The 24,752-nt window shown below is 42.9% G+C and overlaps 1 protein-coding gene across 4 annotated transcripts in view; it reads right to left on the bottom strand.

Moving 5' to 3' along the window:
- SVIL (supervillin) overlaps nucleotides 1-24,481 on the bottom strand; it is a 156,963-nt gene extending 132,482 nt beyond the window's left edge. For all 4 annotated transcript variants that reach the window (XM_045182714.3, XM_045182719.3, XM_045182722.3 and 1 more), the window contains exon 1: nucleotides 24,403-24,481. The gene's annotated coding sequence lies outside the window, so the exon portion shown is untranslated. The remainder of the gene's footprint in view (nucleotides 1-24,402) is intronic.
- Nucleotides 24,482-24,752: the final 271 nt, after the last annotated feature.

The following is a 24,752-nucleotide window of genomic DNA, read 5'->3' as shown; positions in this document are numbered from 1 at the left end:
TAAGCAAGTCAAAGACAGAGGCTGAAGATGAAGAGAATGACTCAGGGCACTTGGGTGTGACTCCAGTAACACTTAAGCTCCCCGAGGAAAGAGATTTTGTTTTTCACAGTTCCTCCCCCAACACCCATGCCTGTCCCTGGCACATAGTAAGAGATCAGAAAATAACTGTTGATAAGGAACAAATGCCCGGCAGTGAGCTAACAAAGAACGTACAGGGGGAAAGAAGGCTGAGCACAGCCTATTCCTGTTGTGAGCAGGACAATTTGATCTCAGGCATCAGGAAAAAAAGCCAAAGTCCAAAGAAGATACGAATAAATCAGGTTTGAGAAAAGAAAACTTAAGTATTTAAATAAACACAAAAGAAATGAGAGCTTAATCTGAAGAGATGACAGAGACTTCCAAAAATAAAGGACTGAAGACCAAGAATGGTGATCACGCCAACTGAGGAGAAAGCAACTGGCTGTGGTTATTTCACGGAGTCCCGCAAGTACAGTAAGAAGACATTTTTAAACGTTTGTGTCTTCTGGCTTAAGACTCGTCTAACGTGTTCCTGCTCCCAGCTGAACCACCACCTTCCAAATACAGGGTCTCCTTTCCAGGGAAGGTCAGAATATTTTCAAGCTCTTAAATCTTGTGATTACAGAGTTCAAGCAAGTAGAAGGGACATTAGAAATCCTTCAGTCCAACATTCATTTGAATAAATGAAACTCAGAGAGGTTAAGAACTTACCCAAGGTCATAGAGCTGGTTACTAATAAGATCAGGGCTACTCCCCCATACTCTGCACCATTGCCCCAAACACTCTTCAGGGTTAAACACCTTCAATGTCCAAATTCCTTCTCCGTGAAGAGCAGGGAAAAGCCTTCCTGGAAGCTATGGGAGGGTGGAGGCTGGGAAGAGCACAAAGCTTATTTGCTATCCTGGCGCGCACATTACTTTCCTCCCATGTGTTCCCCATTCCACCTCCCTACCACAACCCTCTTCTGAAATATTCAAGAACTGTTAGCTGCCTGAAAGCTCCTTGAAGCCTCCAGAGAGAAGAACTGATACAAATCCAAACAAATAAATTCCATCTCAAATGGGATGGAATTCCATCTCAAATGGGATCCTGTGCTGGGGAACTATGTACCGCATGAAGCTTACTCATCCCCGTCAACTGCATCACAACAATATTTGTCTGCCCATGGAATTTTAAATTATTCAACACTTTCAATCAAAACTGTATGAAATGACAAAGTCAAATGATTACGTGTGTGAGGCTAAGATGAGCGTCTGGCGGAAATGAGGACTGTGAGCACAATTTGGAGAGCCATATACCTTCACATGCCCACGTTTTTTCCTCTAACCTGGCTCAAACCTAGAGAGTCATTGGCTGCATTAAGAACCCAAAGCAATACATGCAAAGGAAAAAAGTAATAGACATTAAAATGTAATTTGTCTTTGGGTTTCATAATAGCAACTGTTAAAAGAATGAACTAATTGCAAAATACATAAATGTAGATGAATTTTGTGACCATCCTAGTACACGGTAAATTAAAAATTTTTTTTCCTAAGAAAATATGTATATAAACATAGTACTAAAAACTTTCAAAGGTTATTTTACCTTTCATAACCTACCTACTTCTTAATTTAACGCATTTTCACTACTGAAAATCAACTGCTTTCCTAATTGAGTTTTTGGCTAGGGTGGCTTATTTATTCTTGTTGAGTATGTATAACACGTGTATATTTCAAAATTTTGGTTTAGATGGGAAAATTAGATATAACATTTTCAGAAAGTATGAAAGACCAGGGCCTAAAATATTTAAAGTATTTAAAATCTTAAAAATATAAAAATATTAATATAATTTCCTGTTTAATGAGAGTTTATATCTGAGCCTACATTATTTGCCAACTTTCCATACTCAGGAGGTAACTGAAAATCCAGAAAGAAACAAGAGACCTCTGATTAATCAAAACACAGTCTACAAGTTATAGGTGCATTATTTATAAAAGCCCTTTAGGTCTTTGCTTAGAAACTCATTGTTCTTTTTTATACATAATTCTTCCATCAACACTGGTTACATAGGATACAAACCCTAATGTAGCTAATTAGAAGTGAACAACTTCTAATTAAAAAGGAAAATAAGCTATAAAGCCCAAATGAATACAGTCAGTCCATCTGAAATGGACAAGACATATAATTCACAGTATAAAGAGCAGCACAAGAATTTTTGTCTTAACATGGACCCCAAGGAGGGAGAGCTGAGCAGGTGAAGAGACAATGGTCTGGAAAATAAAGGCAATGGGATTGCTCTGCAGTCTGGGGACACTGAGTGCAGAGGACAGAACCCCCACAGCCGCCTACACCTGAGACGGGATTCTTACAGAGAGGTGCTTGGAGGTAAACCTCAGGACGGTCAAAGCAATTGGGAGGTCTTGGAGAACAGTGCCCACGGAGTTGTGGGCGTTGAGGAGTGAATGGGCAGTAAAAGAAATAGGTGATCGTGTGAGGTCAAGGAGAGCTTTATTTAGGATGGAGGAAACTTGAGCATGTTTTCAACATGAGGAAGAAGAGCCAGGAGAAAGGCAGAAATTGGAAGGTAAGGCAAAGGGAGGACAACTGTGTGGGCAGAGCAGGGAGGGATGGCAAGAAAAGCACAGAGGGACAGATCAGCCTTGGGAGAACACCTCTACCCCTGGGAAGCCTTCTTCAAATCCCCATCTGACCTGGTTCCTCCAGCTTAGTGGTTCTACGTGTCGAACAGTACTACTCGAAGTCAGGCCTCGGACTGGAGGCATCAGTATCACCTGGGGGCTTGGTTGCTGATAGCTGGCTCTACCCAGATCTACTGAATCAGAAACTGCACTTTAATAAGATTGCATGTGATGCCTCGAAAGTTTGAGAAGCAGTGGTTTAAAGCAGAGGTTATAAATGTGGGCAGTGACATCAGACATATCTGGGTTCAAATCCAGCTCTACCGTGACCTCATGGCTCGTGTCCTTGGGAAGGCTTCTCTAAGCTTCAGTGCTGTCCCCTGTGGAATGGGAATGATGCTAGTACTGTTTCTCAGGGGCCAGTGTAAAAATCAAAGACAACAATGTAGGTAAAGGGCATGGCATTAAGCTTGGCATTCAGTAATAATGGATGGCATGTTATTATTGTTCACACCTTCCAGCCTACTGTATAACAGCTTCGTCATGTCTATGTCTGAACCCGTGCAAGGAACGAGTCCACCAGGGACAGGGAACACATTTCAGTTGTGTTCACCAGGCATGGGACCCGGGGAGCGGCACACAGGTGGGCAGCGCTGACGGGGAGTGCTCAGCCCGCTGAAATGAATCTTGCACTGGGACGTGAGTAAATCAACTATCTCAAAGCAGGTAGTGAAGCTCTTTCTTTGACTATACTGACACAAAAGCCAATTAGAAATAGGTTATGGACTTGTCTGAGATTAAAGGATCAACTTTCAGAAGAGAATAACCAAGTTATGAGGCAAAAATACATTCCTCTTTCAAACCTCCCATGACAGGGAGGACCATAAGCAAGTGAGACAGGGTTCTCTCCGAACAGACATCAAGGTGCTCGGCTTCCCCTCCGAGGTCAGCAGTGCAAACCACTCGGAGATGTCTCACCCAAAGGATAAAGTTTAATGCTTGGAAAAAGTACATAAGTCATATCACACCACTAGATGAGTTCCTCCATTTTAGGCAAGGCTCCAATAATGAAGTGGCTGACTTCATTGAATGTGCCTTAATTTCCTGTGTTGGCAAAAGCACTCATCTATAAACCCCATCAGGCTTGTAACAGTAAGACAAATGTTTCTGCTTGCATTATTAGATATGGGGGAAAACATAACTCATAACACAGAACACCCACTCCTGTAGTAAATAATATATAAAACGGGAAAAGCATGTTATGGAGTACAGTTAAATTTTGATATGGACAACCTGCAAGTCATTCCAACCCAATTCGACTCACTCAAGTCACATTTGTGGAGCACCCACTGGGCAGTGGGCATTGGGCTAGATCTTGGGGTGACAAGAGGGCTGGGACCCAGGGGCCCCTTCGGTACCCACTGCAGCAGAAGGGAGGATCAGGACACGGTGTCAGGGCCCTGGAGCCCAGAGGCAGAAGGTCAGAGGAAGCTTCTGGGAAGATTTCATCTGTTGTGACCCACCCCCGGCAAACAAGGAAAGGCAAAACACTTCAGGGAGGGGGGCCAGCAAAAACAGTGGCATCAAAGACCCTGAAAAGGAGGCTAAGGAGTTGAGCTTTAGCCTTTAATCAGTGGGGAACCACAAGGGGTTGGCTTTTGCAGAGCAATATGCTCAGATCTTTGCATAGAAAAGTCATTCTGAGGTGGACTGGGCAGCAGAGAGCCTGGGGGCAAAAACAACCCCCCAATTAAGGGCAATGCAATCATCTGGGTAAGAGACAAGAAGGCTCAGGAGAAGGTGGCAGGCAGAAGCATCACTCGGAGATAGACTTAGTGGCCCTGGTGGCCAATAGAGAGAGGAGTCAAAGTGACGGCATGGCTCCTGGTTCAGCGACAAAACCATGCAGAGTCCTGGTCACAGGGAGATCCCTGAGATGTGTGCATTAGTGTCGCATTGCAGTGAGTGTCCAGAAAGCCCAGGCGGCCCTGGAGTGAGGAGATGACTTCCTTTGCATCTCAATAATAAAGAGTCCCCTGGTGGCTCATCCCCTCAGCTCTCTGTGAACCCCTGACCCTGAAAGCTGCCTTTTCTTTGGATACCATCCCTCAAATGTAGAATTTTTAATGACCCCAGGTATTGCCAAAGATATTTGTTCTGATTGAGATGCAAAATCTTCCAGAGGTGAGGTTACCAAGAAACAGTATGTCTCCAAGGACAAGCAGAAATATCCGGCTTTGTTGAATGAAGTAACGTCAGCTGGGCGCTTTAACCAAATTTTCCTGTGAGAGTTCTGCGCCTGGCACCAGTTAGACTGACCTCCAAAACGGGTTTTCCTGAGGGCTCTCTCTGCCTGTCCGTCTCACCTCCTCTCCTCTTCAGAGGAGCGACAAGGACCATCCACTCTTAGCAAGACACCCAGCTGCTTGGCTCCTCCAGAGTTCTCGGGGTTTGGTGAGAAGAGGCAGCGGAAATACGCCCAGCCCACTGCTTCTCCTGGGTTGGGAGAGGACATCCATACCTTATAGTTTTTCCCAGCAGGGGATCCCACCAGCATTGTGGCCAGGGCAGTGCTTTGTCGTATATGACTGTCCTGCGTTACAGGGAGCTGACAGTCTATAACTACATTCCCCCGAGTGCCAGCCCTGGTGATGGTTGTGGAAACCAGAAACACCCCCAAGCATTTCCAAACGCTTGCCCGAGTTGTGGTGCCACCTCTGGCTGAGAGTCGCGGCGGTGCTAACTGATGAAGCTCATTTCTGTAAATGTTTGGTTTTTCCACCGGACAGAAATAAGGACTGCTCCTGCTGGTCTTTCCGACTCAGTATAAAGAAATAATCTTTTGTTTGTTTGTTTTTTTAAAGGCAAAATATGTCAAACAAGCCACAAATCTCCTATAGCCCATTGTTATTTTTTAGCAGAATGAAATCACAAAACTAAATTACAAAAAGACCACAGCTATCTCTAAAGCTTAAAAAACTTTTTTTTTTTGGATAATTTAGAAATAAAATACAGTTCAAAATCTAGAAAGTAAAGTGAGGTCTTTTTTTAAAATGCATTCTGGAACATTAGAGGTTCTATAAATCAAGTCTGAAGAACCAGAATAAAAAAGGTAAAGAATGCTCAAAACAAAGACTATACAAAAGGCTCACTGGTTATCTGTACTTTCAGATGTATTAATAACAGGAACGAAGCAACACTGCCTTTCTCACCTCCACCCCCACACTTATCACCACTGAAGTACTTTGTATTGTGAATACACTTTTCATTCCAAGGCTCCGAGTGCTAACATTTAGACAGAATGTAGTTACTGAATCGTATTAACCAAATTGTTAGTATAAAGTTCTCAGTACTATAAAGCAAGTCCTTTTGTTTTTAAGGAAAAAAAAATCCAGTCATTCCAAAACCCAACACCATGCCCTATGGTACCTAGAGGAGCACCTTCATCAGCCAGCCCACCCTGACAGGACACGGCACTGCCTGAAGTCCACTAAGCCTTGGAGCATGCTCAGGCAGACGGCATGGAAAAGCAATTGTGTTTAGATTTAGAGAAAGATTTTTCACTTACTTCAAATTTCTGTATAATCCTTGTTCCTCTACGTTAAAAGGGGGGAAATCAAATTGTACTTCCTTATTTTTCTAATTAAAAAATAAACAAAACAAAACACGGTAAATCCTTGAATCCAGCTTTGGGTGTCCTCAAGAATTTTCTTTGGGTTTCCTCCTTTCAATGAATACTACTTTCAAATTCTAAACAAAAAGTAAAATATGAAAAGTTAGGCCAAGAAACACTGTACAAAATCAAATATCACAACACAAAGCAGGCAAGTGCATCTATTCGAAGTGATGATTCAGAACAGGATAAATTTAGAATGGTGCTCTCCACGAGGCGTGTGGGTGCCAGCTGCAGTACATAGGTGAAGGCTACATCCCCAAAGTTTCTCTGAAAAAAGATCGCCAAAATATTATTAAAAAGAGTCTTCCTTTGGAAGTTGTCAGTCTCCCAGTGTCCCTGATGCTGAGCTTCCCCAATCTGGCCTTGGTGTGGCCATCCATTACTGGGTAAATCCACCTGAAACCTGAGGACACTTCAGCCTGGAAGGACGCGGTCAGAAGCAGTGGGGCTGCTCACAGGGGACGGGCCTTTTATGGCCTGAACTGGAGAGTCCCGATCCCAGCTAATCTACCAAAATAGCTCCTGGAACTCGGAGGAGCCCATCAGCTGTTGCAGCAGGCCTGGCCAGCAGCTACCTCAAACGCAATGAGTTTGTTCACACTGTCTTTCAGCTTCTTATACAGAGAAATAAAAAAAGCAACATCAGTCTGTTGAACAGGCTAACAACGGTGCAGAATGGAGTGGGCACATGTCTCTTTAACTCCAGTTTCTGGGTTAAAAAACCCCAACATTGATAAAGTTCAGAAGCTGAACACTCAAAAAGGGGCATGCGTATATATAAATCCATGAAATAGCATGTAGAGTGGCACAGGTCTAGTTACGAGTTTAGAACAGTGTAGACATCTGTGGACTTCTTCCCATTTCCAATAATTGCAGAAAATGAGTCATCAGAAGAAAGAATTGTACTGGAAGTACTTCCTCAAAAACAATATGAATATTTTTTCTTAAAACCAAAGACAATGCTCCAAACTGGCAAGAACTATCCTCAGATGGATCTCAGGTGGCTCAAGTCAAAAACCAGAAGAACCGTAACTAGTGAACCTTCACTAAAAGCCAACAAACGAACAAAACTACTAAACGTGCAAACGAACAAAAAACCTATCAAGCAAACCACTTCTTAAAAGGCTATTAGTATTTTTTAGATATGAAAACTAAATTACCACCCTGCTCACAAAAGTACTTACAATGGTAGGTGTCCTTGTTGTTAAGAAGAATGAAAGAAGGCCTCAGTTGTTCAGTATAAACCACAGAGCCAGAACTCCTAGGCTACACCCCAAACCGTGCGGCCTGAGGCCTGGATGCTGTGCCTCTGAGTGTCCCTTCTCAGACCACCAGCTGCATCAGCCAGCAGAGGCCTCCCAAAGCAGGATCTGGAGTCCTGTTATTAATTAACCCTGCAGGACAACACCCCCCGCCCCCTAAACAGACAGGGCTGGGGCCAAGTGAAAAGATGGAGACACCCTGGACAGCTGTAATAATTAAACACCAGACTATTTTGTGCAAGGGGTAGAAGCAACTTGTCCAAGCCAAATTTCTTACCCATTTCAAGATGATGAATAAAACATCAGAGCGTGACTTCTGCTTCCTAATTTTTGTCCTGGCCCTCATCTTATTTTCCCTTTGACCAATTTTGCCTTTCATCAATTTTTAATTTTATTTTGTCTTACTTTATATATTTATAGAAGCTGATTAAAATTCCTCTGGGAGCAAAGCAGCATAAAGATAAATCAAATTTTATGTAAAACAGTTGACCACCTGTGGTCTCCTCCGGTCTTTTAAGAAAAGACAGGAGGAGAAACACCTAGCTTTTTGATGCCTAAGAGTTGTGGCTCACTGACCTTGGTTAGTGCCTGAGAGTCTAACAGAACAATTCTTCTCAGGTGTCTATTTTACACGCCCTTTTTGACTTTATTCACATCCTAGTTAATTCTACCTGTGCGATCTGTTTAAATACATTCTTCAATTTCTCTGTGATCTGCCGAACTCTGGAAACTCGTCCCACACACTTCTTTCCGAAAAACAACAGGAATCAGCTCTGATGTGCATGAGAGTAGATTTCATGATATCCCCATGAAGAAAATGAAAAATCACATACTATGAATTAAAATTAGAATGAGAACCAGACTTAGACTAAACTTAGAAATTTCCAAGATGTTTGATAAACTACTTCTCATTTGCTATTATTCAATAATAGTACTGTAACAACATGGAAATCCACTATTGTTTCTAGTAACTGTTCAGCATATCTGCCTTATTATGAGTTTTAATCTAGCTTTCATGAGCAGATCCAGGAATCATATATTTTTATGATATTTGTTTCTAAGAGAAACTACATTCATATCCCTATAACTCCTATTTTATAACAATGATGAACATGTGGAAACCAAAACTGAAAACACAACACCATTTACAATCATTGCAAAGAAAACAAAATATTTGGACACGCACTTACACAGGACCTGTATGTTATAAATTACATAATGCTGATAAAAGATATCAAAGAAGAACTAACTAACTAAATAGACATATACTGTGTTCATGTCCTGGAAGAGTGAACATGATGAGGGTGTCAGTCCTCCCCAAAACTATCTGTAGATTTAACACAACCCTACTGACCTCCCAGCAAGATTCTGGTAGATCTAGACAAGCTTCTTCTAAAATGTATATGCAGAGGCACAGGCCTTAGAATAGCTAAAACAATCTTGAAAAAGAGGACGAAAGTGAGAGTAATCAGTCTATCCATATTGAGGTCTCCTATGTAGCTATAAGGATAGATTAGAAAAGCCGGAAATAGACCAACACAAACACACCCAATTTATTTTTGACAAAAGGTGCCTTTTCAACAGTTAGAACTGGAGCAATTGGACATCCATGGGCAAAAAAATAAATACATAAATAACCTTGACCTAAGCCTCACACCTTTTATAAAAATTAACCAAGGATCATGAAATTAAATGTAAAACATGAAACTTTAGGAAAAAAATAGAAGAAAATGGAAAACGTCTGTTTTATGAAAGACTCTACTAAGATTTTGAAAAGACATGCTACAGAGTGGGAGAAAATTGTGCAAATTGCAAATCTGAAAATGAACAAATATCTAGAATATTGAAGAACTCTTAATATTCAACAGCAAGAAATGCAAACAGTTCAATTTGAAAATGGGCAAAAGATGTGAAGAGACAATTCACTAAAGAAGATACACAGACAGCAAGTAAGCACACGCACAGACATTCAACATCATTAGCCATTAGAGAAATGAAAATTAAAACCACAATGAGACATCCCTACCCGCCTATCAGAATTGCAAAAAAAAAAAAAAAAAAAAATGACACCACCAGATTCTGGGAAGGATGGTGCACACCACGTGGCTGGTGGGAACGTCAAGGGCAGCGCTACTCTCGGAACAGTTTGGCAGTTCCTTAGAAAGCTGAACATGCCGACCCAAACTACCAAATGACTCAGCAACTGCACTCTGGATATTTTTTCCAAAGAAATGAGAGCTTATTTTCATACAAAAACCTGAACACAAAAGTTCACAGTGGTTTTATTCATAATAGACCAAACCTGGAAACAGCCCAGATGTCCTTCAACAGAGGAATGGTTAAATAAACAGTGGAGCCTCCATGCCATGGAACACTACGAAACAAACTTTAACACACACGCCGGCCCGCACGAATACCCAGGGAATTCTGCTGAGAGAAAGAAAGCCAAGCCCAGTAGGTTAGATGCCGAATGATTCCATTTATACAACATTCCCCAACTGGAAAACGTATTTGTGGCGATCAGAGGTTGGGGGTGGGGGTGAGGTGGCTCTCAAAGGCGCCAGGAGGCACCTTTGTTCTGGATCTCTTCCACTGCTCCACTGACCGCATCAATGCCCATATCCTTGTAATGGTATTGTTTTACCATTTTGCAAGATGTTACCGTGGGGGAGGGGCCCGGATGGGTAAAAGGTACACAGACTCTGTCTGTATTATTATTTCTTACAACTGCATTTGAATCTACAATCATCTCAAAATTAAAAGTTTAAACATTAAAGAAAAAACTACTTCAAGTGAAACTTCCCAGTGCAACCCATTTGTAAATGGGCTACTTAACTATAATTGTACTTTCACTAAATCTAAGTAGATTTTCCTGTTACCGGTGCCATCTTGAGAAATTCAAATTGGAAATGTTTCTACAAGAAAGTCATTGATCCAAAGTAAAATATTTGATACAAAATTAGAAATGAAAGCATTATTTTCCAATTAAAAATGTCTTTTGGCAGGTGTTATGGGTACTTAAAAGAGCACCTTTAACACCCAGTGTGTCTCCTGTAATAGAACAAGATTCCTCCACACAATTTTCAGGGTTCAGTCCTGCCCGAGATGATTACTTTTCATCTGCTTAAGGTGGAATCCAGTGAGCACAATACACTAATAAACAAACTAGAAACAGACTCACGGATACAGAGAATAGACTGACAGCTGTCAGAGGGGAGGGGTGTTGGGGGAGCTGGGGGATGACCTGCCTAATCACTGCCCAAGATGATTAATTTTCAAAACCTGACCTACACTTGAGAAATAATAAGAAAACAGCTCTTTAAAAAAGGGGGGGAGGCTGGGCCATCTCAAATATAATGCTACAATAGTATAGACAAGTTTTTGAACTCTGGAGTTCTGGTTTTATACTTGAAAGTAAAAAGACAAGGTACAAGTTTGGCCTTCCAGGTGGTAGGAGGGACCAACTGAAATGTTTCAGTGCCTATATCCTCAGAGTCCATAAAACCTAGACCCAAATACTGACCATCCCTCCTGAGGGCCAAACTCACTTACGCTGGACTTGCCTCCCAGAAAGGATTAGCTCTGGGGACGCCAGGGAGAGCACAGAGGATGGGCCGCTCCTTCTCAGGTCACTGGAGGTCAGACAGTAGAGCAGCAAGAACACGCTCCAACCTCCCTCATCCCCACCCCACAAGCTCCTCCAGCCCACTTTCCCCTGAAAGGACTTGCCTGCCTTGTGTCTCTCTTTTTAAAAAATTGAATTTATTGGGGTGACATTGGTTAATAAAATTATACAGGTTTCAGGTGTACAATTCTGTAATACAACATCTGTATATTGTATATGTTCACCACCCCAAGTCAAGTCTCCTTCCATCACCATTTACCTCTGGTTTACCATCTTCTCCCTCCCGCTACCTCCTTTCCCGTCTGGTAATCACCATTGTGTTGTCTGTACCTGTGACTTTTTGTTTGTTTTTTGTTTAATCCCGTCATCCCTTCACCTATTTCACCCAACCCCCCGCCAACACCCCTCCCTTCTGACAGCTGTCAGTCTGTTCTCTGTGTCTATGAGTCTGTTTCTAGTTTGTTTATTAGTTTATTGTGTTCATTAGATTCCACATATGCATGAGAGCATATGGTATTTATCTCTCTCTGACTGGCTTATTTCACTACTTTGTTAGTTTATTTTATTCATTAGATTCCACATATACATGAGATGGTATTTGTCTTTTTCTGACTAGCTTATTTCACTTAGCATAATTCTCTCCAGGTCCATCTGTGCTGCTGCAAAAGGTAAGATTGCCCTCTTTTTTAGGATTGAGTAGTATTCTCTTATGCAAATGCACCCCCACTTTTTATCAGAATTCATCGTCCACAATTACAATCTTCCCTCTCCCAGTCTCCTTTTGCTCCCCTATCAGTTTTCCAATTTGATTCCAGCTCCCTCACACCCAAAAACTGCTACCCACTACACCAGGCTCTCTAGGTGATTTGGCCTCTCCAAGGCATTTGATCCTCTCTGACTAATTCCAGCTTCATGGAACATGCTCTTGCTCTTTTGAAACATTTCTTTGTCTCTCCCCATGCCTTGCTGACCCCTCCCATCCTCAGTTGGCTCCTGGCCCCTTCTTCCTTTCCTCTCCCTCAAATACCTATTTCCCAGGACTCTGACCTTGGCAGTCACTCTCTCACCCCACCTCTCCCAGAGTGAGTTCCGTCACACCTGAGGCAGGATTCAGGAGGGCGGTCATTCCCTGGGGTTCAGAACACTAGATACTTCACAGCAATATGCAGCTCAAGACAAATAGTGTGACACTCGTCCTCTCGCATTATGACATGTGCTCCTGTTTACAGACTGACCACAGCCTCACACGGGCTCGTCACTCCCATCCTAGCCATCACCCAGTCTTGCTGCCTGAAGCTCAGGCTTTCCCACTACTTCCACTTTCCCATAATGCTCATTGCCTCTCGTCAGGACTCTTGTCAGAGCCTCCAACTGCCCTCCCCAAACCCATCCTCTCCACTGCTTGCAGAATGCCTTGCACCCAGCCCAACCCGGCACGACATTCCCAGCCCAAACCTCAGCACGGGCTCCTGCAGCAATTCCCCATGAGGGCCTGGTGGCTGAGGGCCGGGCAGCCAGTCACCACTCAGTGATAAAAGCCACTGGAGCAACTCTTTGAATTAAATGTGCTTGGAGAGCAAATGTAAGAATGTCCTTTTAAAAGAGTCACTTTCACCCTCTTGCATTTAGAGATTCATCAGTGGCAGAAAAAAGGATCGAGTGACACTTAACCCAGAGATTATCTCATACAGACCAAGATCTGCGGTGACTGCCTTTCACAGGAGGGTTGCCAATAGTTGTGATGTTACGAGGCATTTTAATGCCTTGCTTCATTACAAACATCCCATGTGGATACACGCAGGAGTGTGTGACACATGAGGAGAGCATCCAGCACACATGTGCTGGTGGGAAGCAGAGCTGAGAATGCCTGGCCTCCTGGAGATGCCAAAGTCCCTGGCCTCTGTGACTGAGTGCCTGCTTTCCTCTTCAAGCCACATACCCCACCAATCCTGTCCCCAGAAGGTGACCGTGAGAAACCACAGTGACCACGGTTGCTATGTCCCAGTGTGCTCTTCCCTTCCTTCTCATTTAGAAATCCCCTAATCCAGGTGTCCCCAACCCCGGAGCCATGGACCGGTACAAGTCTGTGGCCTGTTAGGAACTGGACCACACAGCAGGAGGCGAGCGGTGGGTAAAGCTCCTCCTATCTCCTGAATACCCTCTACCCCTCCGTGGAAAAACTGTCTTCCATGAAACCAGTCCCAGGTGCCAAAAAGGTGCGGGACCACTGCTAATCATTCTTTAGGACTCAGTTGACATTATTTCTCCTATAAACCCTTTCCTGATGTGGTCTATGGTTTCCAACCTCTATTCTCAGGGCACCCAGAAGCCAGAGACTCCATCATTTCTCTGTATCCGCACAACCTAGCAACCAATGCCTGCCACTCGGTAAAGGTCATGAATGTTTGTATATGAAAACTGAAAACCAGAATCAAAATAGCTTGCAGCTGGTTCTTTTCTTCTTATTTTAATTCAGCAACAGAATTCTCTTTTTTTGCAGGTTTGATTAATCAATACTTAATACCCCTCTGAAGTTGGAGAGTGACACATTGGTTCTTCAGCTTGTAGGCAGAAAATAAAATAGAGATAGCCGGCTCGGGCACTTCTGGGCACCAGCCCCACTGCCCGCCTTTCCCATGTACAGCACCCATTCCGGAGGAAGGCCGATGTCAGAGCACTGGCCAGCACTGTCAGTGTGGGGAGCGCAAGACAACAACGCTCGCTGTCTCGCTGCTGCTGCCTTCTGAAAAGTTCTGCTCTCTAAATGGCAATGGACTTGAGCAATCATTAGAAGTATTTTTTTAAGCTGCTCATTTCCAGGGGACGAAAAGATCTGGCAACCAGGATCTGTACACATTATGTCCTAATTTCTGCTATGACAGGACAAGACTTGGAATCATTTCATTTTGTTCTTTTTTCTTTTTCCATAAACTTAGAATTGTGGCATCTCTAAGTAAAGACAGGGACATGCCTTAGTCTTCTCACACCCACACTTGCTACACCACTCTGGGCCTTCTGCACCATGGACAAATAATTTTGTTTCTGGGTAGATTTTTTTAAAAGCAAAAAAAGGGGGGATATTACTTTTAGTTAACATTATTTTTCAACCAGCAAATCTCCCTCTCCTAGATAATCTAAATCAGACAAGCAATGAGTCTGTCTCTCTGTGTCTCTGTCAAAGCTTATGAAGAACTTCACTGGCTTTAGATGACAATCTTTCAAGCCCCAAGGTCATGTGTAGGTCACTGGCTTAAACAACAGATGAGCAAGCCAAGTCTTTTCTCTCAGGCTGCTGCTTCAAGAACATGGGTGTGTAGCAATGCTCAGCATGAACAGAACTGCTGGCCTTACAGTCAAAATGAAATGTGAGTTTGCCAAGGGGGAGCCTGGACTGTGTTTATGAGTCCTGGCTCCAGGGATGCAGTCTCTCGCACAGCTGGACCAACATCACATTCCTGGACACCATGCTCAGAGTCTTGAGAGTAATCAGAGATGTACAAAGAATGACATGATCCATTTAGGCCACTATATATCTAAAAATATGGGATTTCTGTCAATTTGTCACATGGCAGAATCACAGAGGTTCTCAAGTGGGAACATGACTTTAAAGCAATGCAGCTGGTGGAGTGAGGACCTCCTCCCCACAGAAGACTCTAGAGGCCCTTTGCTTTCCGTGCTCTTGTTGACACAAAGCTTTGCACCATAAGTAGTTTCTTTTGCTGATCCCAAACACCGAGAGGGAATGGAATATTCTTACTCCTGAATGAAAAATACAAAGAACCTCTGTTTGTTCTTCGAGTGTATGACCAGGCAAATAGCTGCACTATGTTACACAGGAGAACCAGGAGCAATATCCAGACCTCGGAGATGCACTGGGAACAGGGAGGGCCTGGGCAGCTTTCTCTGCAACCGTGTTCCCAGCCTCCACGAACCAAGACACCCCACTCACCTGGGGTTGGAGGCACAGTGCATGCACTCTTCTGCTCAATGTGGGTCCCCTTGTAAAATTCATTCTCATTTTCCTCCAGAAACAGAGTTATAAGTGAGGGCTGCACACTTGGGCCAACCCGCAAAAGCCTGATAACCCTGTAATAACATGGACTACAGTACCAGTAATGATACAAAATGGAACCACTCTGTGTTATAGTTTAAAATGTACTTGGGGCTCCAACGGGGGTTCCTGAAACACAGCTTCCTGGCAGCTCAGCTGGTGACTTCCTACCCAAAGGTTTAGGCAGTGACTCTTGGTTTGGGGCAGGGGCTACAAGACTGAGGAGAAGGGCACTGTCTGAAGACCAAAGTGTGGGAGAAAGAGGCAGGGGAGGAGCCAACCGAGGGGCAGCAGGGAGCGTGGCGAGGGAAGGGCGCTGAGTTCAGCAGGGTGAGTAATTTCTGGGGTAGGTGGAAGAAACTAAGGACTAAAAAGTCGAAGAAAAGAAAATAAGGGGAAGATACAGGAATCAATTAATTAAGTTTAGCTTTATGAAATATTTATTTCATTTTCTTATATTTCTTATTTAGCTGCATCAAGTAAAAACTTGGTTGTAGTCTAGAGACCGAAAATTGTGTATCTAGACTAAGACTCCCAGAGTCCCACCCAGTTCTAGACAACTGAGATTCTGTAATTCCAGGGCAAAGGGCCGCAGTCTCACATTCACGGAAGAAAAATGGAGAGAACTAGCAGAAAGAAAAGAAAGGAGAGAGGAAAGGCAGCAAGGGGATCCAAGGAGAGAGAAAGTATGTTAACACAAGGCATTCTGGAGTGAGAATTATTAGATAGTAGGATTGGAAACAAAGATTAAAACACACTTGATCCAACACAGATTCAGTCTATAACAGACAAACGCTTCAAAGGCCCTGACGTCATCTCACGGACTCACGATACATGTTATCAGCATGTACGAAGAAATCCCTTCAGGGGAATCTATGGGAAATATAAAGCCAGTGGACAGCGTACATTGTGTCAGAGGAAAGACAGGAAATAAATAGGCAAATACTCCTCAAACTACTACACTTAGTTCTTCCTGCTACTCCTGACTCTGCTTGCGGCTTTCTCCAGCCCATGTTCCCAGGGCTGCCACCCCCACCCCTCCGAAGTGAGTTCCATGAGAGCAGAGATTGTGTTTTTTTGTAGATGTTGTTCAACTCCAGGGCTCAGAATCGTGCTTAGGACATAGAAGTGCTCAATTAGTATTTGTTGAAAGAACAGAATGAATAATACATAGTTTAGAGGGAGAGAGCCAAAACACAGAGGTTTTTCAAAGGCCGCTTGACCTCTCCCTGCTCCCACCATCCTGCAATTTATGATCACAGGCCCTGCTGGCTTCAGGGCGACCGTCCCACAGCCCGAATTATTGTACTTCCTTCCCAAGTGCCTCTTTTGGGAAGATTTTCCCCATTACGCAGTGCCTGATTTCAATGCAGGACTCCCTTGCACACCTCTCACGCACCCCAACCTAGCTAGACACAGCCTCACTTAGGCAAGTACACTGCGCCCAGGCCAGGTGCATGCAGAGGCCCTGCCTGTAGCCTCTGAGGTGAACTAACTGCAGGCAAGATCACAACAGGCCAGCCCTACATGTTTCCTGACCATGGCCAAGCGGGCAAGGTCAGTCCTTTTTGCCCAGAAACGTGACACTGCTCTCCATACCAACAAGTATTAATTGAAATCCCTGGTGCACAGTCAGGATATGGAAATTAAAGTAATCTAATCTTGCAGAGGAAGAAGTATGAATCACCATTACACAGTCTGACACGGAGCAAAATGATTAATCCCAGGCAGCACCCAGGCTAGGGTCCACGGTGATGGCTCCTGTGGGCCACAGACCAAACGGGGGCGCCCATCAGCCAACCCCGGATAAGTGGGCCTCCCAGGGCACAGGAAGCAAGGAGTAGCGATGCTGTGTCCTCAGGGCCACACTTCAAAGCTGCTCATCCTGAGGGAAACTCTGTGACTGAGGGAGGAGAGGAGGGGGAGTTTGGGGCTAAAAAATCTTGTCTCTTCTATGTTCTGGCTGGTGGAAACTGCTTCAGCTCTGAAGCTTACTCATAAGTAGGAACTGTGCAATCATAACATTGCGGAAAATGACTAGAAGCCCCAGTTCTCTCCAGGGGAAAACAATAGAATATGCTCAGGACAAGCAGGACAATGAAAAACAAATCCAGTCAGAATGGTCTCCTAACCACATCACAGAAACATCCAGTTCTAAAGGGAGGTCTTGGCCTTTTCCTGAAACTTTCAAAAAGACCACCGAAGCTCCCCATCAAGAAACCACAGCCCCAGTGCACTTGGGGAGGCTGGTCAGGACGCCCACAGCCCTGGACCAGCCCTTGGCTTTTTTTCCCATTTTCTTTTGCACAGCTGTGTTCAATTTTCTGTCCTTAGGGTTTTTAAAGGAACATTTATTCTAGGGCCAGGAGTCTCAAGTTTTATAGTTATACAACGCCCTCTCCCAGAGCCAAAGAATGTTTGAAAAGCCTAAACCCGGCAAAGAGAATTAGTAAAAGTAGCCAAATGAAAGTGAAAAGTGAAGACTTGTTCCAATTTATATTCAACCTCTTACTTGACTGTATTGTACCTTCTGTTGCCCTACGAGACGTTTGCTACCCATTTTTCAAGCAAATACAGGTGTGCATGCAAGTGTGTGTGTGTGAGAGAGACAGAGAGAAACTGGGAATAGGTGAGGAACGAAGACTTCTAAAGATGTATTTACAGTCTTCCATGGTTTCTGTTTCCTGTTTTATGGTAAATTTTATTATAAATAAGGCCTATATCTTACATGGGATTTAATAAAAGATCACAAAGAAAGATTCCTTTAGGAGTTTTATGTGCTTGCTTTTCCTATTTAGAGAGCTAAATAGTAGATTTTGGTAGTAGGACAGCAGTTTAAAAAAATAAAATATTTTTACTTAAAAAATCAAATTATTAGCACTTTTAGTCAAAATGCTCTACACTAAGTACACTATCAACATCCCGAAATCATCACCACATGCACACAAAAAAGTGAGCACGAGGCCCCACCAGCCCATGAAATGCTAACTATGTCCCTGAGTGCAGCCAAGTGGAGTTACTGCAGAACAAACAGAAGTCCCGTACCTGTCTCTTCTCTTCCTCTCTCTTCACATCACCCAGAGTCCCACATCTCACAGCGACCTGCCCAGAGGCTCTGCCTGCCCAGGCTCGTGGACATCACTTTGATGTTCGTCCCAAACACTGGCCAGCTGTCTCCTACAGCCCATCCGACCTGACAGACAAAGCGAAGCGCAGGCTTCAGGGCCTGAGGTCTGTGACAGCTCACGCCACCCACAGGAAAGGCCTGGCTGTACCCCAAAACAAACAAGAAGCTTCCTGAGAAACAGAGCAGTCTGCACAGATCCACCCTGAGCAGAAGGAACCCAATCCATCCATCTCCACAAAAGGAGCTCAAATGTTGTCAGTAGCACCTGCTCAGCAGTCCAAGTCTCAGAGACGATCAGGAGATGCTGAAACTGACCCTGCCCGACCCTGGTCATGACCAGCCCGCAGAGGCTTCTCCCAAAAGCAGTTAGCTCTAAGCAGAGCCGGCCAAACCCGTTCTCTTTAAACCCGCTTTCCTTCACTTGTTAATATCAAATTGAACCACAAAATATTTTCCTCAAAATGATGAAAAAATACAATCAAGATATGAAAACTTCCCTTTAGCACAGCCTTGGAGGCAAAATCACAGGCTGAGGTTCAAACGATTCCCCCCACATAATCGCGCTGGTTCTCCCGTGACTGGGAGCTGACAGGAGTTAGTTCGATCTCTGCACCCTGGGCAGAGGACAGCTGAAACAGGCAGGACTCTGAAGGCAGAGCTGGTTTTTAAGCTGGTGATTTCCCATTTCCTTGTGGGTGGCAGTCTGGCTTCTAACCAAATAGGACATGCTACAAATATGATTTTCTCCTAATAATGAATTTAACACCCTATGGATCTGTGCTCTAGAACAAATTAAGATGCTTCTTTCAGAGGAAGAATGTTTTAATGAAGTGGAAATGAATGGGAAAATGCTTCCCTTAAAATCCCCAAATACATGCCCCTCCATACACAATAAAACACAACCAAACAACAACCATATAATTTTTTTCTTCAAAAAAAAAAAAAACCCACACACACAAGAATAATCCTTATAAGGAGCCTTTAACCAGGGCTTGAAAACAAGGATGTTTTCTAATTTTGTGCCAAGCCAGTTCAAAAACAGTGGATTTTAAAAATACCCTTCTATGATAAGCCATTTACATGCCATGTAAGAAAGAGCAGAAATTTGAGCTAAAACACTAAGATGTAACTTTAAAAATATCACGCACCCGACAGTGCGCACGTGCATGAACTGTCGGGCATATCCCACCCTGTAAAAGGAAAACAAACAATGCTTAGCCTCACAAAATTAGCAGTCAACAGACACATGCTCAAAACATGATTTTTGCCCAAAACATCCAATGGGCTTTAGAGCCTACGTAGCTGCCCACTGTCTCAAGAGAAAGAAAAGACTGGGCTGTTCCTCGCTCCACCTTCTCCAGGAGCTGCTCTAGCTGCACTGACGTCTGAACACATGTGAAGCTCCGACGCAGCACGGCCGGGCTTTGCTTTATAAAGACTGCCTCTGAAAGCGCGGAATGCCCTTTCTCTTTATTCTGATTTCAGATGAAGAATTTCAAACATTTCCACCCAAACTTCAAAAAAGCACATTAATAAAATACTTTCTACTTTATCACTAAAGGATATAAAAACCATAAGAGAACAAAGCAAAGAATGACCCTCTTCACTACCCTCCTGCCCCACCCTTACCTACAGGCTGGCAGCTCCCCACGGGCAGGATCTAACCGCTAAGAGCTGGCTCCAAGGAAGAGACGCCTTCAGATGCCGCTGGCACTCACACTCCCGTGTCTCAGCAGGGCAGGAAAGGATCCTAGGGCAAGTTTCACCTGCTGCCTCACTCTCTCCCCTTTAGCACTTCACATCCCCCTTCAGCCCACTCTGACCCCGGGTCTGCGCCACTGAACTACTACTCTTATCAAAGTCACGAACACCGCCTGTCTTGGCAGTCCAAAGGACACTTCTGTCCTCTTACTGACCTCTCTGTCGCACCCGTTCTGTGGACCCCTCCCTCCTTACCAAGGCTGGGCTCAGTGACCCAGCACTGGCCTACTTTCCTTTCTCCCTGGCTGGTGCTCCTGTCTTCTCTGTGGTTCTCCTCCTCTTCCCACCTCATCCTAAGCCTTGTCCATTCTCATTCCCTCTCCCTCTCTGCCTCTCTTTCTGTCTCTCCCCTTTTTCATCGTTACCTGTGGATTTGGCTATCATCTAAATTTTATCTCCAGTCAGGACTGTCCCCTGAGTTCCAGACGCACGTTCAACTGTCTACTTAAAATCTCTCGTTGGATATTTCACAGGTACTCAAAGTCAGTATGTCCACAACAGAACTCTGGCTTTTCAGAGCTGTCTCCCCCCATTAAAAAAAAAAATCTCCAAAAGCCAAAAGCAACTCCCAGACTTTCCTCTCCTTCTTAGAAGTTACCACGGCCAAATTTGGGGGGGCATTGTTGATTCCTCCCTTGTCCATACTGCCGTATCTCATCTAACACCGACTGCTGACAGCTGCACCTGCAGAGCACACCCTGTTTTGTGTGTACGCCAGCTTTATTGATATCATTCATATGCCGCACAATCCACCAATTTAAAGTGTACAATTAAATGGTTTTAACATATTCATAGAGTTGTATAATCATTAACAAACTAATTTTAGACATTTCCATCACCTCAAAAGAAACCATGTACTCATTAGCAGTCACTCTCAATTTTTCCCGAAACACTCCAGTCCAGGCAATCATTAACCTGCCTTCTGTCTCTATGGCAGATCTGCCTGCTCTGGAAATTTCACATAACTGGAACTATAAAATATGTGCTCTTTTATCTCTGGCTTCTGTCATTTAGCATTTTTTCAAGATTCATCAATATTGTAGCATGCACGAGTTTTCCATTCCTTTTATAGCTGAATCATATCCTATCCCAGGGACACACAACATTTTATTAGTCCATTCATCAACTGATGGTCATCTGGGTTGTTTCCACTCTTTGATTATTAAAATAACACTGCTATGAACAAGTGCGCACATTTACACTTTCATGCAGATGTAAGTTTTCATTTCTCTTGGGTATAAATCTAGGAGTGGATACGCCAGATCATAAAGCACCTCCGTGTTTCCCTGTATAAGGAACTGCCAGACTGTTTGCCAAAGCAGTTTCCTTGGAAAGATCTTGCATTTCCACCAGCAGTGTATGAGAGTTCCGATTTCTCCATATCCTCACTGGTACTTGTTACTGTCTGTCTTTCATAGTGGGATACAAATAGTATCTCTTTGCAGTTTTGATTTGCATTCCCCTGATGACTAGTGATATTGAGGATCTTCTCATGTACTTATTGATCATTTGCATATCTTCTTTGAAGAAATATCTATTCATATATTTTTTAATCCTCACTCAAGAACATGCTTATTTATGTTTTTAGTCAGAGGGGAAGGGAGGGAAAGAGAGAGGGAGAGAAACATCGAAGCGAGAAACATCGAAGCAAAAAACATCAATCTATTGCGTCTTGTGTGCGCAAGCATGCCCAGCCCAACCAGGGACCAAACCATATCCTAGGCATGTGCCCAGACTGGGAATTGAACCCTGGACCTTTCAGTTTACAGGACAATGCTCCAACCAACTGAGCCACACTGGCCAGGGCAGATCTTCGCCTATTTTTAAATTGGGTTATCTTCTTATCGTTGAGATATAAGAGTTCTTTATATATTCTAGATACAAGTTTCTTAGCAGATTACATGATTTGCAAATATCTCTATTCTGTGGACTGTCTTTTCACAGTCTTGATGTCTTTTGATAAACAAAAGTTTTTAATTTTGTTGAAGTCCAACTTACCTATTTTTTCATCACTTGTGCCTTTGGAGTTATAATTAAAAGTCATTCCCTAAGCAAAGGTTATGAAGGTTAACACCCATGTTGTTTTCCAAGAGTTTTACAGTTTCACCTCTTACATTTAGGTCTCTCATCCACTTTGAGATCATTTTTTTAAAATATAGTGTGAGGTAGGGGTTTATTCTTTTCCACTTGGATATTCACTTGTCCCAAAATCATTGTGGAAAAGACAATTCTTTTCCCATTGAACTGTCTTGGAACATTTGTAAAAAAAAAAAATCAATTGTCAAAAATGTATGGTTTTATTTCTGGTCTATTAATTCTGTTCCAAAGACCTATGTGCCTGTCTTCACGCCGGTACCACACTGTGTTGATGGCTGCAGCTTCGTGTTAAGGTTTGGAATTGAAAAGATTGAATCTTCCAATTTTGTTACTTTTCAAGATTCATTGGTCTATTCTGGGACCCTTATATTTCTATATAAATTTTAGAATCATCTTTTAAATTCCTGCAAAGAATCCACCAGAGATTTTTATAGAAACTGTATAGAATATATAGATAAGTAAGGAAATATAGCCATTTGAACAATAGTAAGTCTTTGGGTCCATTAACATGGAATATTTTTCTATTTCCTTAGATTTTCCTAATTTCTTTCAATTGAAGTTTTGTAGTTTTAAGAATAAGTTTTACATTTCTTTGATTACATTTATTCCTAAGTACTTTATTATTTTTGATGTTATTATAAAAGAATTTATTTTCTTAATATTTTCAGAGGTTCATTGTAAGTGCATAGCACTACAATTAATATTTGGACCCTGAAACCTTTCTGAACTTTTTTAGTTTTTCTAACAGTTCAGTAGCTTTCCCATACACAAGATCATGTCATTGGCGACTATAGTTTTACTTCCTCCTTTCTAGAAATCTAGAAATTGTTTATTCTATAGTCTTTTCTAACTGCCCTGGCTAGAAGTCCCCAATGCCATACTGAACAGAAGTGATGACAGTTGTCTCGCTCCTGACCTCCAGGGGAAAGCGTTCAGTCCTTCATGGTCAAGTACGATGTTAGCTGTGGGTTTTCACACATGCCCTTTCTCATTGTGTTCCCTTCATTCCTAGTTTGTTGCTGTTGTTTAATTTTGGGCTTTTTTTTTTTAAATCATGAAAAGGTAATGGATCTTGTCAAGTGCTTTTCTGCATAAATGCAAACTTTTGCACTTGCTTCTCCCTGTGTATGCTCTCTATCTGCATAGCTCAGTGTTTCTCATATTTATAGGACCCTACTTCTGAGCAGCCCTGGACCATCATATTCAAAATGCTCCATCCAGCACTATCTCTTCCCCAGTCAGCCTATCACATAATCTTCAAAGCACTCTGCTGTGATTATTGTAAGCACAAATTTGGTAACACTTGTATATTAAGTTTAGTAATTGCCAACATGTATTCATCATTTTAATCCTCAAAACAACCTTACTAGGTAGGTGCTATTATCACCAATTTACAGATACAGAAATTAAGAGGTTCAGTGTCTTATTCAAGGTCGTGCAGTTTATAAGTGGCAGACTCAGGATTAAAACTCAGGCCCCCTAGGTCCCTAGACCACTCTCTTAAATATGCTGTCATGCCTCTCAATAATTGTTCTTCCTTGCTTCTTACCTTATTTACTGTCTATACACCCACATTGTCAATCTCACTTATTGTTGTATTTTTAGACTCGAGCACCACATATGGCTGGTGTTCAATAAGAAAAGAGTTCCACTGGACTTTAATAAACACTGGCAACTACACACACCCATGGAGAGAAACGAGGCTCATTTGTTTTGAGATCCTTCAGTAAGGAAGATTGTTTATCTTTAACCCCATGTTTTCTGAACTCATTTGAGCACAGACCTATTTTCCTCCTCCTGTCCCCACCGCACGCACTAATGATCCAGGGAACACACTTGGAGAAGTACGGCCCCAGAGAGGCCGTTCAGAGAGAACAGTTCCTGGAAGGACACTTCCACGCCCCTTTCTGTGGTCGGGTCTGGTCTCATTTACAAAGTCTCACTTATAGAGTCCCTGAAATTTCCCTCGTAGCCACAGCTCAGTTCAAAAAGAAAACCCCAATCACAGAGGTAGCTTCAATTTTCTCAGAGCTCTGATTTGCTGAATGTGCTTCAAACAAATTCACCCTTCATAACAAACTTTTAACTATTCTCAGAATGCAGGCAAAACTGTGGTTAACAGTTTTGTTAACCACAAAACCGTTGTATTTCTTTCCTGAATACTTACCCTAATGCCAATATTTAAATCTGGCTTCAGATGTAGAATGACTTCAAAGTCTTCATATCTTGGCTCTCAGTCTTCCAGACCATCTACTCGAACTCTCTCTGAAAAAGGAGCAAGAAAAAATTCAACTTTTAAATCTAAGAAGGAAAATAGCAAATAACAGAAGACAACCACATGTCTGAGCAAGGCAGGGTACACTGCTGTGATTAATTATCTGCTTCTAAAGCACATCCTCCCTTCCAATCCTTTATTTACATCAGCAACTTCAAATTATAGGTAGTGATTAGAGCATCTTTTTCAACCTCATAAAAAATCATTTTTAAAAAAGACATTTTCTTCTTTTTCTTAAACGC

This window comes from Desmodus rotundus, chromosome 4, assembly GCF_022682495.2.
Source record: "Desmodus rotundus isolate HL8 chromosome 4, HLdesRot8A.1, whole genome shotgun sequence".
Lineage (NCBI taxonomy): Eukaryota > Metazoa > Chordata > Mammalia > Chiroptera > Phyllostomidae > Desmodus > Desmodus rotundus.
This window is presented reverse-complemented; position numbering and strand designations above follow the sequence as displayed.